Genomic DNA, 16741 nt, shown 5'->3' on the forward strand with positions numbered 1-16741 from the left:
TCTGCGAATTAAACCCTGATGACAATTTTTTTTTCAGTTTTATTTTTATTATCTGAACTCACTCTACTTTGAGTTAGTACATTATATCTTTCTTTCTGCCCATTCACTACAGGCCTTTTTTGAAAGTTTCTGCGAACGTTTTCATAGGCATCAAGTTTTTCAGCCAACTTTTTAGATGAAATCATCTTTACCCACTTATCAAGAAAATGATCTCGAATTTCAGGAGGAACTCGACGTTTAAGTTGGTCAAGCACCATCAAATCTAGCAACTGATCAAAAGCCGCAACTCCTAGACCAGGTAGCCATTCTTTGCAATAATTTTCTATTTCACAGTTGAAATCCACCCATGTGGATTCGATACTCTTTTGATATTTAATAAATTTCTGCCTAAACTTTTCCGGGCTTAGCTTAAACCGTATTAACAATAAATTCTTCACGTGTTCATAGTCATTAGCTTTATCGGAGGGTTCTCTAGCTATTAACTGTGTTACTTCTTAAGGAAGTAGTCCTAATAAATGAGCTAAAAATTCTTCTTTATCAATTTGAGCCCATTCTGCTTGCCTTTCAAACAATAGCAAATATAGACTGATATCTCCTTTCTTATCATCGAATTTCTGCATAAGGTGAAGCAGTTTCGTTTTCGGCCGGAACTGTCCGACGGTTTGAGACCTTTATCTCTGCTTCAAGTCTTAATCTCTCTAATTCATACTGTTATTTTCTTCTTCGCTCTTCTTCTTCTTCCTGTCTCCTCCGTTCTTCTATTATTATGTCTAAGACTCCTTTGACAAATATTTCATCATAATCTCTGCTTTCAACAGTTTTCTGATTTAAATCGACTATTTTAAAATCTGCAGTGACATAAACTCAATGTTCAGCCGCAAGATTTTGAAAATCTTCCTTATGAACTCTTCCTAAATAAGACATTATTTCAAAGTTTAAAACTAACGAACACTGTGTTCTTTATACTTCTTCAAAAAACGCTCAAATCAAATACTTTAATTAATTTAGACAACTAAAATGAATATTAAAAGTAATATCCAATACGGTAATAAAATAAGACAATTCATTATCAACAGAAAGTAATAATCTGGTATCACTAATTTTAGAAACAGATAGCTCATTGATGAACTAATAACATAAGGCAATTCAATATTAACAAGAAGTAACAATCCGGTATCACTAATATTACGCTCAGTGATGAACTAATAAAATAAAAATACGCACGATTATTTGATCTCGGCCGGTGGCTCCAAAATAATTAAGGCTGTGATACTTCTTTATAACAATTTGAAGTAAACTCCAATGATGGAACACAGCAATATCTTTTATTTTTCACTCAAGAAAGAAAAAAAAAGGCGATATACAAACAAGAAAAGAAAATGTATATCAACGTATTAAAAAAATAATTATATGCTTCGTGAGAGAAAATGCATGCGGCTCTCGAACCTGCGTTTCAATATTGCCAGTAACCTGTACATTATTTATTATTCATCTATTTCAAATGCACGAGAGATTAATAACGATATTAAAGTAGTTATAGTGTAAGTATTTAACATAAATAGCCAATAGGTTGTGCAAATGGCAAAATATATATCTCTTTAATATTTCTATTGAGAAATTGAATAATAATTGCTGTAATATGTAGTGGAGGTACTAAAAGATTTTAATTTTTGTTTAGGTAGTACCCGTTAGTTAAATGGATGAAAACCTCTGATCTAATTTACATATTCCTAAAAAAAAAAAAAAAAAAAAAAAAAAAAAAAAAAAAAAACCCACTTTGGGGGACTTACGGGAATGAAAAACTTAAAGCAGAAAAATGCCCTAAAGGAAGCACCAAAAATTAAATTTAAAAACCTCACAGAATTTTAGTCTGCAGAATAACTTTATCAAATAATAATAATAATAATAATGAAAATGCATTGCACATAAAATATGATAATGAAATAAGCAATAGCCCTTTACACAAATATTGATTATCCTAATAAATAAATTAACCAAGTTTCCGTCGCCTTCTCTCGGCAAATGCCTAACATCCATTAGATTAACATTAAGAGAAACATTAAATTTAAAACTGCACAGAATTATCGCTCTTATTTTTCCGAGTAGCAACAGTGCTGTTATCAGTAACAATGACTGCATGCCATTGATGCCAATATAATGAGAGAGATTTATCGATTTGACAGAATTTCATCAAAAAACATAAAATAAAATATAAAAAGCTCATTCGAATTTTGAAGAAATCACTTCGAGGTGCACTGGCTTTCGTCTAGATGCACCTATGTACCTAATTTCGTAGCCCTGGGTCTATTAGCTTACTCGCAAAAAGCACGAACGAAAGACGCACACAGACAGATACTTTCTTTTTATAAGTAGATTATCTAAACTCATGTATTCCATCCTATTATTTATTTATATATAACTAGAAAGCCCGGCGGTCATACGAAATGACCGCTGTTCTAGATATTATAAATTGTAATCAAAATGATTTGTGCAAAGGTGTCTGCTAATTCAAGCTGAATTACCCAGGGAAGGCGGCAAGGACGCCCCTTTGTTTACTACCCCACGGGGTTTCCCCCTTCTACTTGCTTAATTGCTTAAAGTAGAGTGCAATGAAGGAAACCACTGGCGGTATATTTTCGCCACCACTAGCTCAATAAATAAAGGTGATTTAAATAATAAAATGTTAATCCACATGTCAAAGATCTCTTTGTTCGCAACATTTCTTGTGTAGATCTTTCCATCATTTTTAAGCTCGCCTTACAGAGAGACATCTACTATTTTTAATTTTACATCCGTTCTTTCACGAACTCTTGAACAGGCAACATAAAGTTGACCGTGTCCAAATGCAAGCTCAGGTGAAAAAATGCCACACGCTTAAGCGGAGACTTATCGATGGTCATAGCAAAGGCAAGTTTTACAGGAAATTATCTACGTCTCAATTGAAACAACAACCCTGTGCCGTAGCAACTTCACCCCATTGGCCAGTACAGTTCCGCAAGCAACCAATAAATTATCGGCGACAAATACTTAAGCCGCATATATAATAAGATTTACAATGTAAAATACCATTTTCAGATCATAAACTTTACTATGACTCCTTGTTAGAAAATTCTCCAGATATTAAGAAACTACGGACTATACAGAACATTGATAATGCTATAAGACGCCATCAATAATAGTATTCTTAGCGCCTATAATAAGGCAACTCACAAAGTTCCCATGGATAGGAACTTGGATAGACTTTCACTCACTATCAGAGAAATGATCAAGCAATGAAATAGATTACGCAAACGCTGGAACGTCTCCTGAAACCCTAGAATTAAAAAAGAAATGAACAAACTTAACAGAAAAATTAAAGAGAGTATTAAAAATCATAAAGAGGAATGTTGGAACGACAAAATTCCTAGTTTTAGTGAACCTAATAATGAGTTCTGGTCTTACTACCGAAACAGGGCAAGTCATCTTACTACCGAAACAGGGCAAAGATGTTACAAAACATGATGGCTGCAGGCCAATAAGCCTCCTCCAAGATTGTGAAAAATATTTGAAAAGGTTATTTTGAATAGGATCGAGCCTTAAATGAGTAAACTATCGCCGAAACAGTTTGACTTTAGGAAAAATTTCTCCACGACTAGACAGCTGGTCATGCTGTGAGTTTTATAATAATCAAACTGTCGCCTAACTCATGCTAGACGGGGCAAAAGCTTTTGACCGCGTCTGGCATGAGGGGCTAATACAAAAGCTCATTAATCTCGACGTTGACAGGGACCTGATTCTTTAAATATACTCTTTTATAAAAGACAGAAAATTCTTCGTCAACATTAGTAATGGTAATTCTGATTCTAGACGCCTAAATGCAGGAGTTGCACAGGGTTCGATTTTTAGGGCTAATACTTTACCTTTTTTACGTGTCGGACTTCCCCAAGGTTTGCGCTGTTCATCTTGGATGCTATGCCGATGACAAGGTTCTGGCCGTAAAGGCCATCAACTGAGGGTTCGCAATTAAACAGTTACAAGACATGATACCTATTATAGAACAGTGGTGTACCCAATGGAGGATTTCCATTAACGGACAGAAGTCGCAGCTCATTGTAATGAAAAAGAAACAGTCAAGAACCCCACTTAATATGACTATAAAAATCTTCAACGATGACGTTCCAATTGTCAGAAAGGCTACCTATTTGGGGGTCACACTCAACACAAGATTCACCTGGAGCGATCATTTTAATAATACAAGAAGAAAAGCTTTTACGGCAATTAATTGTCTTGTTCCTTTAATAGGCAAAACTTCAAAGCTGAATTTAACTCGGAAAGGGCACATCTACACGGCAATAGTACGCCCGATATTCACGTACGCTTCCCCTGCTTGGGCTACTTTGACAAAAAAGGATTTAAAGAGACTGCTGGTCATCGAGAACAAGTTATTGCGACTTATTACCAACGCGCACTATTATGTGTCGAATGACACCCTGCATAGGAATTTAAAGATTGAAAATGTGGAGGAGTTCCTTCACAAGACAAACAGTTACTTCTATGATAAGGCTATAAACTGCCCTCACCTCCAAATATTCAAGGTGTTTGATTATTTAATTCTTCCTGAGGATTACAAGCTCCGACCATTCGCGGCCCACCTCACCCGTGACTCAAATTTCTTTACGTAATTTTGCACATTTCCTAGGCAACATCGCTGTACATATGTAAATAGTTTGCTTACTTCCGTATTTATCTCGTATTAGTAATTTTGTATTTATCTCATATTTTGTATTGTAATGATGTATTCTTATGTACCTTATCCAGATCAAATAAACATGTCATGTGCGTACTGTGATTTTTCCACCACTCATCATGATCACACATGCACCTCTCTCGTAACGCCTCTCCTACTCTTTGAGCTAATCTGAATTTATCGCTGCTTGTGATGTCTGGAATCCGACGCTTCTTTTTTTAAGTCCGAAACGCCTCCTACCACGTCTTGTACAAGCACTCTTAGGCGCCCCTGCGGCATAACTGTCATTGAGTTGAGTTGAATCACATTTTCCATATAATTATATATACAAAAGATAACACCATTTTTGCTACATTTGTATTTTCACAACCATCTTATTGGACGTCACAAATTATAAGAATGTGCCAAATTCTGGCAATCGTGCTGAGCAACGTCAGTTGAAACCATTTACGTTTGGATTACATCGAAATCTTTGAAACATTTGCTATACAAAGGCACATTTCATTTATTACAAACAGTTATCATTTGACTATCATGGTGTTTGCATTTTTTCTTCTGGTTGTTTAATTTGCCTTTTATAACGTGATTTGTAGGGTTCTTTCTTGTTTTGCTTCAGGCTCAAATGTGAAAGAAAAGTGGTCAGCAAACACAATGAGCATATGAAGTTGAAGGCTGTGGACTTTCAGAATATTCTTTCCTTGTTTCCACCAATTCCAGAGCAACACTTCTTTCGAAATCTGAGAATTTTTAAGGTCTATGGCAATTTTATCAAGTTTCCAAGCATTTAATTTAATTCTGTGAATATGTTAAACTACTCCACAACCATTCCTTACCTTTTGCTTGAGCTTTATACATTGTTGTCAAGCGCATCTCAATTTTCCATAAGCCCAAAGACAACCATATATTTCTTGTAGTTTGCTTTAAAAGGCACTTTTCTTCCTCTGAATATCTCTTAGCCACTGAAAGCAGATCAATTGTATCAAAGTCAGTTGGCGTAGTTACTGCACAACTGCCGTTCTGTCAAACAACTGGAAATGCCATGCTCCATATCACATATGGCGTTATATGTCCCATGTTCTTTTATCATTTTGCTTACAGGCACAACGAGACAATTTCCTAACTTGTTCTCATGAATTATTTGAATGGCATAAAATCCATCCAATTCCAACAATAACGTCTGTAACATAAAATAGTTGTTGAAATATACATAATGATTCAAAGGAACTTTCACCACATTTAAAAGATGTGATACAGCATCTCCGTCCACAATCAATCGGATTCTTCACAGATTTTCCTGAGTAAATAGGTATATCAAAATAAAATATGTAATTTTCTATAGAACACAAACACCAAATTTCCCAACTGATCGAAGGGATTTTCTTTTAAAAAACAGTTTGCACAAATGTCTACAAAAATAAAGTATCATTTGCTTGTCGATAAAAAGATGTGTTGAAAAAAATCTCGTTCTGCATGAAATTGACATATAAATATTTAAATAAGGACGAGTATTTGAAGAATTTTTCACTTTTATCTAATGCATTATTTTCAGCTGAATTCAAATTCCATTTGATATTAGTTATGCAGAATTTGTCATTGGTGCACATACTAATGGACAGCAGATAGCTTCATCTAGTGACTAGTTAGGTCTTTCTTAATGAAGACCTACATTGCCACTGTAAAGTAGAAACTCAGTACAAGGCTTCAACATGGGAACAGAAATGTAACAATTTTGCCGATTTTTCTGGTTAATACATTTTATACTTTCTTAGACAACATGTTCCAAAAGCTTCTAATAAAACAGTTGGAAAAATCCTTCTACAGCCTCTAAATGATTTATTTTTTCTAAAATTATTTCCATTTTTTTTTTTTTTTTTGACAAGCAGTGTTGCTGGAAAACAATTACTCCAAGCAATTTCTTTTTTTAAGATGGTTCAGAAATTTTTGTAAAACCTTTTTTTTTTTAATGAATTCAATACATTTTGCCATTTGTTAGCTGAAAATAACCATGATTTATTATTATGCATCTTTTGGTATTGTCAAACTATAAACTAACATGACATTATGAATGGATTCCTGATCACGCACGACTGGGTTTCATGGAACCACTACTATACCAGTTTTATTTTGATGACTGTTTCCTAATAAGAAGGATCGAAAACATCATTTTCATCTAACTCGTTCATATATTCTAATTTATATTCCATTCAATGTTTAAAACCACTGTCTTCGTTAACTTTTGTTTTGTGGAATCTCATACAGAAAATACTACTTTCTATGAAAATCTCCATATATTCATAAAAACACTTTGGCAGACATGATTTCATGAAATTTTAAAATGCATATTTATACCAACAAAGACAAAATAATAACCTTACCTTTCGACGCCATTTTACTAACTTTTGTTGCTAGAATATTTGGCTGTCTTTGTAATATCATTTGATTCCTTGCACTTTCAATCGGATCAACTCAAACTTAAAACAAGAAGAAGAAATGAGAATAACTTGAGAGAACAAATTTTGCAAAAATAGCACTCGTACGTTTACCTATTTTTATGAAAATTTTTAATGTCAGAGAAACTACTCCCCCCCCCTCAGTAAAATCGAAGCTTTACTTAGAATTTACAAAAACGTTAAAGCAAAACGACTTTACAGAAGAAACAAAGTTTCAAAACTGCAGTGTCAGTCATTAAAGCTTTAAGAGTAAAAACATTCATTTCCCAGGTTTACACTAACTCATTCAAATTCCCATTCAGCTTATATTTATTAATAGAGCCCTCAAATTCATACCTATTTCTTGGCTTCAGAAATTTGCTAATGTAAACAAGCAGTTTGTATTATCAGGTTCAATGTTCCGTCTTACTTTCTTTGGGAACATGCAAGGATCTGACTCGGAACAGAGAGCTTACTAAAGCTATGTTCAATAACTGTGGGAAGTAGACACGATACACAAGAAGGGTATACAAAACCCTTTATTTTTCTCTCTTATAATTTCCGTACTTCGGAATACAAAGACCCACTACTTGTGGTCTAAACGCAAGAATATAAAAATAGAACTAAACTCTAACTTAACTTTGAAATAATAAACGTGGAAGATTGTCCTTATATTAACAGGAAGCCGTATGTAGTACAGAGAACTGTTAACACTACAATACGTTTAAAATTATCACGAGGACTAAACCTCTGGCCTGGAAGGCAACCAGCAACTGAGTAAAACTTCTAAGGCAAGCGGCCTGCTTCGTCTAACTCCTTCCTCTCTCTCGCTTGGCAAAAAGCCACAACTTAAGTACTTGGCGTTCGCCAGACAAATTTTGCATAAAAAAGTTAACGCTTTTAATTCTGGCCTGAAGTAGAAAATAAGAAGTGATAGTAAAGATTTAAAATAAAATAAACGTTAGTAAAACTTAAGATCCTTACATACTTCCCACCAGAGTTAATTAGTTTGAAACTGAGGTCTAAAACGACCTTGTTGAAAACTTTTAGCTCTAGAATCTAACGCGAGGCCAATCTTTTACAAACATCTCTCACTAGAATTTAGAAATTTTTAAAAAAAGAAATTTGTTTTTACAATAGCAGCTCCAAGGACACGCAATTTTTTCATCTGTACTGCATCTAAACAGGAGCTTTTTATTCAAATCTGGTTCCTTCCAGAGATCTGGAAGGAAAACTAGTTTAATGAAATGTTACACAATGAAATGGCAAGTAACATGCATATTTCTCTTAACATTCTTATTTCATTCATGACTATTTTAATTATCTCTCCCCGTGCTCTCTGACATGTGTTGTAAAAGAACACAAACACGAATGTGTTTATGTATACGTGTTCAACACTTCCTCCTACAATCAAAACACTAACTTGTTAAAATTCAACATACCAAGACCTCGTAACACACCCTAACTTCAACTCTAAACCCTGAGGTACTATTCTGAAAGTGGCTAACTCTGAAGTGTAGCGTCAGAGAGCCTAATTACATTCATTCAACCTTTAACACATATTCACCATAATTTAGTCTTTTTACAGTCACAGAATTAAAAAAAATTTAACATTACTTTCACTTTTACCATATCACGGTATTTCTTAACATTTAAAATAACAGTTCACATTGTATATAAGAACATATTAACATGCCGTTAATTTTACGCATTTGAAAACATACATTAGTAGTACATTGTTAACTTCTATTCTTTTCAAAGCAAGTGCCAATTCTTCTACATTGAAATACTACATTTCAAAAAGTCTTTCAGACTAAAACTTCTTTCTTGCCAGAATGTTTTAAATAAAATTTATACAATAACTTTTACAACATTTAAGTCTTTACATATTCCTATTATACATCAACTTTAGTTTTACGCGCGAGTAATTGAAAAACATAATACCAAAATCGGTAACAACTCGTTTCTCGCCTTTTTGGCGATAAAGGTAGACCTCGCATGAGGTAAAACTTCTTGAAATCTGCCACTTGCAGTAAGAATGAAAGATTAACTTAAGTTTGCAAAGTAACATAAAATTTTACTTATCTTTGTGATATTCGGACCTTCTTTTCTGAGCCCAGTCCTGGAAGGTAGCACAGATTCTCGTTTGATTTATCCTCCTTCTTGTGCGGGCTCGCCCTTCAGTGCCTTCCTCTAGAAGCTTTCTTTTTTCTCCAGTTCGGTCACCCTTGAATATCTTCTTTTTCGCCTCTGCCTGTGGTCTTGGCCGTTTGATGGCAGCTGGTCTTGGCGGAACCGGGAAACTTCTTTCGCGTTCCTGCTTGGACCTCGTTGCTGGCCGTTCAAATTTTCCTTGTAAATTTTCCTCCGCCCCTGGTGGCCCTTCCGCAGTTCGGCGACATTTGCTGCGGAGAGTCCTGTCGGATGACTAGATCTTCCGTTTTAGAGCCGGGTTATAGTTGCCGTCATTTCTCCTGGCTCTCTTTCCATCCGTCGTCCTTCTCGCTTCTTCATTCTGGGGGTGTTCGTGAGCTCTCTTTTCTGGACGGTGGAACGGCTTCTTTTTCTTGTTACCTTTAATTTTCCCGCGAGGAAAATTTCTTTTCACTTGCTCCTGCCTCTTAATGGCTTGCGCTTGTACTTGTCGTTGTTCCACCTCTGGAGCTTGTGCCTGCCGTGTTTGCCGTGCCGGATCCTGCAAAAGATCTGTAAATATTTGCATTTTATTACGATCATAGTAGGGTTTGATTTGATCAATGTTTGCGGAGCAGGTTTCACCATTCCTGGCTTTTAACACTACTACAGCGTGAGTTATTTTTTCTATGACATATGGTCCTTCAAATTGTGGAAAAAATTTGGCAGTTTTATCTTCTGGTGTTGAAGAAAGTGAATGCTTAATTTTTAGCACTTCATCCCCTACTTTATAAGTTACTCCCAGCGGCCGAGCGGTAAAGTCGCTGAACACTGGTAGTTCGGTCCGAGGTTCGAATCCCGCGAACGGGCTGGCTGCATGGGCGTTTTCGTGGTTTTCCCCATGTGTAACGTGTATACGAGCCAGTTTCCCTTAGAAAGTCCTCCACGAAAGGCATCCCTCCCTTTAGGCAGATAGCCCTCGAGGCTTTGCAACAATCACACACACACACAAATTATAAGTTACTCCCCGTCGTTTCAAGTCATAATACAGCTTTTGTTTAACTGTGCTACTTCAGTATTCTTTTTTGCTTCTTTAATTAGTTTTTCTATATCACCCATTTTAAATTCTGGGGCTCTTTGTTGCACATAAAATAATTTATCTAACGGCGTTATAATCTTTCTGCCTAAAAATAACTCAGCAGGAGTTTTGCCCGTTGTATCATGTTTTGCGGTCCTAAGGGCGAAAGCAAATTCATTGACATAGTTATCCCAGCTTTTATGAAAATTTTTAACATAACTACGGATAATTTTCACTATATTTCTATTGAACCGTTCCGCTATATTTGATTGCGGCCGATACGGGACCATTTTTAAATGACGTATGCCCAGTTTTTGGCACATGTCTTCAAATACATTACTTACAAATTGAGGACCATTATCCGATATAACTTTTAGGGGCGCCCCGTATTTTAAAATATATTTATTTAAAATAGAATCAGTAACTAATTTCGCGGAGGCTCGTTCTAAGGGAACAATTTAGGTCCACTTACTAAAATGATCAACCATAACAAGGAGATAGCGACTTTTATTTAACTGACTTTTTGGGAAAGGGCCCAATAAATCGATGCCAGTTATTTCATTTGGAAATTCGGATTTAATACTATTTAGAAACCCGGCCGGGCGGAAATAAATATAATGAACTGCTTGACATGTTGGGCAGGACTGGACATACGCCCTTGTTAACTTTTACAGTTCAGGAAAATAGACTGCCTCGCGTACGCGTTGGATAGTTTTTCGAATACCAGCATGAGAAGCTAAAGGGCTGTCATGGAGCTCCTGCAGGATATTTCAGGATATTCAGCAGGATATTTCAGCTGGGATAGCAGGTCGAAATTCGTTGTTGGAATTCGTAGTTTTTGTATAAAATAATAGACCATCTATTAGTTCGTAATGGGCCGCCCTATTTCTTATCGCCACAATATCTTGGTGGCTAAAATTTTCAGGATCCTTTAAATACTCATAAATGCTTCCAAACTCAGGATCCTTACCCAGTTCGGTTATTACAGTTTCTCGGGAATTTATTGTACATGCTGTGAGCATTGCCACCTTTACAGTATTACCTTCTTCATCTATTTTAATTCTGGATAGGGCATCTGCTACGATATTTTCCTTTCCGGGGGTATGCTTGATTACCAGATTATATTCTTGTAGCTTGAGTGCCCATCTTATTAACCTTGGGGATAAGTTTTTCCCTGAGTACAATCTAGTTACCGCCGCATGATCAGAGTACACTGTTATTGGCGCCTTTCCAAAATAGACTCGGAACTTTTGCACTGCTAACAGAACTGCAAGTGCCTCTCTGTCGGTCTCAGAATAGTTACTTTGTGTTTGATTTATGGTTCGGCTAAAAAATGCCACGGGCTGCTGATTTTGCGAAAGTACCGCTCCTACCGCATAATCCGAAGCATCCGCTGAAATTTCTAAATTCTCATCCTTTTCAGGAAATTTCAACACAGGGGCTTGCGTTAATGCTTGTTTTAATTTTTCGAAAGCACTATTGGCTTCGGCCGTCCACGAGAATCTTGCCTTTTTCCTTTTTAGTTTTAACAATGGTTCAGCAATAGCTGCAAAATCTTTTATAAAGGACCTATAATATAAACAAAGTCCTAGAAAAGAAGAGAGCTTCTTCGCCGTGTTTGGAGTCGGATACTTTTGTACAGCGATTATTTTTGATTCGTGTGTCTCGATTCCTTTCTGAGATATTTTGTAACATAAATATTTTAATTCAGGGGCTGCAAATTTGCACTTTTCGACATTGACTTTTAGACCGGCCTCATTTAATAAAGAAAACACCTGTCTTAAATCCTGTACATGTTGGTCGAGATTATCACTAGTAATAATGATATCGTCTAAATAGATAAATGTGGACTTTCCAAGAACAGGCCTTAACACAATGTCCATACATCGCTGAAATGTTGCCGGTGCCCCTGAAAGGCCAAACGACATACGCAGAAATGCATAAATGCCAGACTTGGTTATAAAAGCAGTCTTAGGCACGTCCTCAGACCTAACCCCTATTTGAAAATAACCAGTCGTTAAGCCTAAAGTCGTCATATATTTGGTGGATGTTATGTTCCTTAGAATTTCTTCAATAATAGGTAACGGATATACCGGATATTTAGTTATGGAGTTTAATTTACGGTAGTCAATTGCGAATCTCCACCTTTTTGGATGTGTCAATGGACAGTCATTATTTTTCTTACATAAAACCACCGGGCTAACTACTTGAGATGGGCGTTATGATCTTTTTACGTAGCATATCGGTGATTTGCCATTCTATAATTTTTTCCTTATTCTTATCATACCGGTATGCTTTGTGGCGAACTGGCATTGAATCTCCGGTGTCTACTATGGTTAGTAACCTGAGTAAATCCTAGAATATCACTAAATAACGAAGCAAATTCACTTACCACTTGTCGGATTCTTCGTTGCTCTTCATTAGGCAGGTGGTCAAGGTTTAACGTCGGCGGTTCAGCCTTTTCTTCACGAACTGGTTTCATTGTCAGCTTAAGGGACGCTTCATTAAAATCTAGCGTTGCTTGTGCCTCTGAAAGAAAATCTATTCCTAAGATAATATGTGCTTGCAGATTCTTTACTATGAAAAACATAACCTTTACTTGTTCGTCCTTGATACGGACATACAGCGGTAATTTACCTATACACTTACATCTTTCTCCTTGCGCCGCTAACACTGTCGTATTATCCGAATTATATATACGATATTTACGAAAATACTTCCTAAAAAAATCTTCTGCCACACAGGAACACTGCGCGCCTGTATCCAGGAGTGCGGTGGCTGGGATGTTATTCACCAACACTTCAATCTTCGGAAGAGTCAAATTTTTCACCATTACTGTATTTAACTTGAAGGAAGAGGGGTTTTCGTGGCCTTCGGATTTCCGCACCCTCCCGTCAGCAGAAATCCGTTTTAGTTAAAATTATTTTTCATTTCCGTGCTTTCCTTCTTTTTCCACTGGCCTTGAGACTTTTTTCCTGGATTGCTATTGAACTGTCGACGTTCGCCGGCTGTTTTTGAATGCTCGGGTTTCCTTGCCCACTAATTCGCTTTGCTTCCGTAGCCGTGTGCTTGAGTTTGCTGTAGTCTTGGCACACCAAATTGGTTTCGCTCTTGATATTGGCGTCTTCTTTCAATGTCCGCCGTTCTTCTACTTTCAAACTGGATTGCTAGCTCAAATAACTTTTACAGTGTAGTCGGATTTCTTAATTCAATAAAGTCTTGCACTTGGGGCAGTAACCTCGGCAAAATCACTTGAATTATCTCAGGATCTGGACGGTTTCCATACAAGAGTTTGAAGACGTGAATTTTTCTTAAAATAAAGCTTGAGAGATTTTCGATTCTTTGTTGATATATGCTGAAAAGTTCCGTTTCTAATTTCGCACGATCCCTTACGACAGGGAAAGCTTTTACTAGGGCAGTCTTGAAATTCTCGAAAGTATAGGTGGGACTTCCTGCTTGACCCAAGAGACTTCTGCCTATACATTTGAACCAGTTAAGCGCTTGGCCCCTCAAAGCGCTGGTAGCTAAGGTAACTTTTTGAAATTCGTGCACGGGGTAGAGCATGAAGTGGTCATGCAATTTTTCCAAAAAACTGGTTACCGGTGAGTTTCCATTAAATGTTGCTTCTGGTTTCATCGAAGCGCGCATGGTCTGGACGATGTAACCAAATCCTTCCAGGGCGGCAGCTGGCATTTCTGGATTCTGAGCCGCTTCTGCAGGCAGCACAGGTTCTTCTTGAAACTCGGCCATGGTTATTCTTCTTCGTTGGGCGCCACTATCAGGTTCAATGTTCCGTCTTACTTTCTTTGGGAACATGCAAGGACCTGACTCGGAACAGAGAGCTTACTAAAGCTATGTTCAATAACTGTGGGAAGTAGACAGGATACACAAGAAGGGTATACAAAACCCTTTATTTTTCTCTCTTTACAATAATTTCCGTTCTTCGGAATACAAAGACCCACTACTTGTGGTCTGAACGTAAGAATATAAAAATAGAACTAAACTCTAACTTAACTTTGAAATAATAAACGTGGAAGATTGTCCTTATATTAACAGGAAACCGTATGTAGTACAGAGAACTGTTAACACTACAATACGTTTAAAATTATCAAGAGGATTAAACCTCTGGCCTGGAAGGCAACCAGCAACTGAGTAAAACTTCTAAGGCAAGCGGCCTGCTTCGTCTAACTCCTTCTCTCTCTCGCTTGGCAAAAAGCCACAACTTAAGTACTTGGCGTTCGCCAGACAAATTTTGCATAAATAAGTTAACGCTTTTAATTCTGGCCGGAAGTAGAAAATAAGAAGTGATAGTAAAGATTGAAAATAAAATAAACGTTAGTAAAACTTAAGATCCTTACAGTATAAGTTAAATGTTTTACGGTAAGATAAACAACTGCTGTTGAACGAATAGCATTAAAAATTCATTCTAATGCATTATATGTATAATTTCCTAGCTGTATAAAATTTGTAGCTCATATTTCTTGGAGTATAAATATTGATAAATAATTATACATGATTAGGTATTATAACTGTGATACCATATACATAATTTAAATTAGGATAAACTGAATATGTTTATGTATAAGGCAAACCAAAATAAGCATGAGATTTCAAATCAATTTGTTTATTTTTCTTGTCGAATGTGGAACTTTTAAATACAGTCAAAAGTCGTTAATCCGGACTCGTCGGGATTTCGGCGATTCCGGATTATCGATTTTTCCGGATTATAGATCATCAGATTAAATCGCGTAAGATGGCATGCAGAAATTCTAAAATTAAAAATATGAAACCGTAATTTATGAAATAAAGAACAATTATGATCTAGAGGGTATCAAAATTTACAAAAAAAGCTTAGTATTCATTTGTTTACTTTATTAAACATTTCTCTCAATGTAAGTTGTTTAAGTTGCTTCATTTTATGTGATAATACTTTCTCTTTAATTCTATAAAAAGACATAATTTCTTGTTCAGTTACAAAGTTCCTCTGTTCAAGTCCCGTTAATTGCTGTGCCGAGAATACCGACTAACTTGTCAATCGAAATTTTTTCATTTTCACAAACCTCTCTGTCACATTCTTCACGTCTTTAGCCATTTTTTGCAGCAATTCCACTTTTTGTTTGTTGGACATCGAAACATACTTTCGTTTTGTAGATCCTTTGGAAGTTCCAGCATCGGAAATTCTATTTGACATAATCGAAAGTTAAAGTTTACTTTTATAAAATTGCTCTTACAGTCTGCAAAAAATAATAAGCGGGATCCAATTCGAAGATTAAGGAACAACGCAATCATTAACATTAACTGAAATAGATATTTAGATAATTTTAGCTTACACCGTCCGTTATACATTAAACGCGCAGGCGAAAACGTATTCTGCACTTGCGCACACGCATATGCGCAGTAGTCAAGGTCTCACGCGCACGCGTAAAACGCCTGTGCGCATGTGCCAACGCGGCGCATGCGCAGAAAGTTTTTAGCTTTGATATCCGGATTATAGATCATTCCGGATTATGGGTGTCCGAATTAACGACTTTTGACTGTAGATATCCATTTCCTAGTGAGATCCACTTCCTTTTAAAAGTCAAAGTATGCTGGATAAATGATTGCGGTGCTAATTTTGTGGGTGCTAATTTAACATTTAAATTAGCTTTCAATGGGCATTTACTTACATGATGGAGTTTTAATTACTATATTAAAGAAGTAACATTCAAAATAAGCCATTATTAGTATCACAACTCTAATTTGCATACAAAGTGGCCAGTATATTATGATACATTGTCAATAATACCACCCACAAATTAGATTTTCTGAGAGCAGTTCTTCTGAAACTCTGGGTCATAACCCTATATTAGGCCACTAAGCAAAACCTTGAGGTTGTGAATATTTATTTCAAATACATGAATCATAATTGCAATCCTTTCAATATATTACATATTCTCAGCTGTATAACTATAAAATTGTAATACTGTATAACGTATAAGATGAGCAGTAAATTAATGTTACATATTGAAAAATACCACCTTAGAGCATAATAACAGTGATATCACATTAGAGCTTTAGCATAAAGTCATTCCAGAAAAAAATCTGCTACACACATACAGTATATTGCATTTTGTGCCACACAGGCATGCCAAGGTGGACGGTATGAAATCATCAAAATTGAAAAGGGACCTTGAATGCGAGCATCACTCATAGCTCAATAAACAAAAGCATATTTCAAACAACTCTTAAAATCTTCGAACAAAGAAACAATACTTTGAAAACATTGATTGTTAGCAAAAAAAAAAAAAAATTATTTACTTGCATCAAAGAATGTCTTATATCTGTGTGCTAAAAATAATATGTCACAGACCACTAGAAGGCAAGGTTATTTTGAAT

Source organism: Stegodyphus dumicola, chromosome 11 (assembly GCF_044657685.1).
Source record: "Stegodyphus dumicola isolate Sdum_Otavi_A_Nest chromosome 11, ASM4465768v1".
Lineage (NCBI taxonomy): Eukaryota > Metazoa > Arthropoda > Arachnida > Araneae > Eresidae > Stegodyphus > Stegodyphus dumicola.